The following is a 662-nucleotide window of genomic DNA, read 5'->3' on the forward strand; positions in this document are numbered from 1 at the left end:
TCTTTATTTTTAAATATCTTTAAATTATTTTTTAAATGTAAAGATCTTCATGTATGAGCACTACAAGTTCTGCAAGTACTGTTTGCTTGTTTTGCAAAGACAAATACATTAAGTGTTTCATTATGTGGAGGTAAATAACGTGAGCCTGATGGTGCTGCTATGAGTCACTCCGGAAACGACTGAATGTGGTTTGAATTATTACTGTATGTCACCAAAAAGTGCGGCGAAATTAACTTCGCAGCTATACGACTTTCGAATTTTCAAGAAATCCAGTCTAAAGTGGCCTAGAAAATGTGTCCAAAATTAGGGAATGCTGACAGACAGATCGGATGATTCTGGGATTCAGACTCTAGGTCAACAGGACATTTTTGCAATGTACAGACCTAGGCTGTAACTCCTAGTTGTAGAGCACAGTGTGCATTACCCGTTGCTCTCCTGTTGACGCCACGATTGCCAGCGTTTTATACTGTAGCTCGCTTGATGATCTTAAGTTTCAAGAAACATAATATGACGTTGCTGGTTTATTAATTACTTTTTTCTTCCTATGCGTGTGCAGTGTCCAGTAAACTCGCGTTGGTCACTTTGTCACCTGGGTAGAGTACATTATGAAATATTAACTGGTGGCGTTACACCGTTGCAACTTAAAACCACACCCACCTACT

Source organism: Lepisosteus oculatus, chromosome 24 (genome assembly GCF_040954835.1).
Source record: "Lepisosteus oculatus isolate fLepOcu1 chromosome 24, fLepOcu1.hap2, whole genome shotgun sequence".
Classification (NCBI taxonomy): Eukaryota; Metazoa; Chordata; class Actinopteri; order Semionotiformes; family Lepisosteidae; genus Lepisosteus; species Lepisosteus oculatus.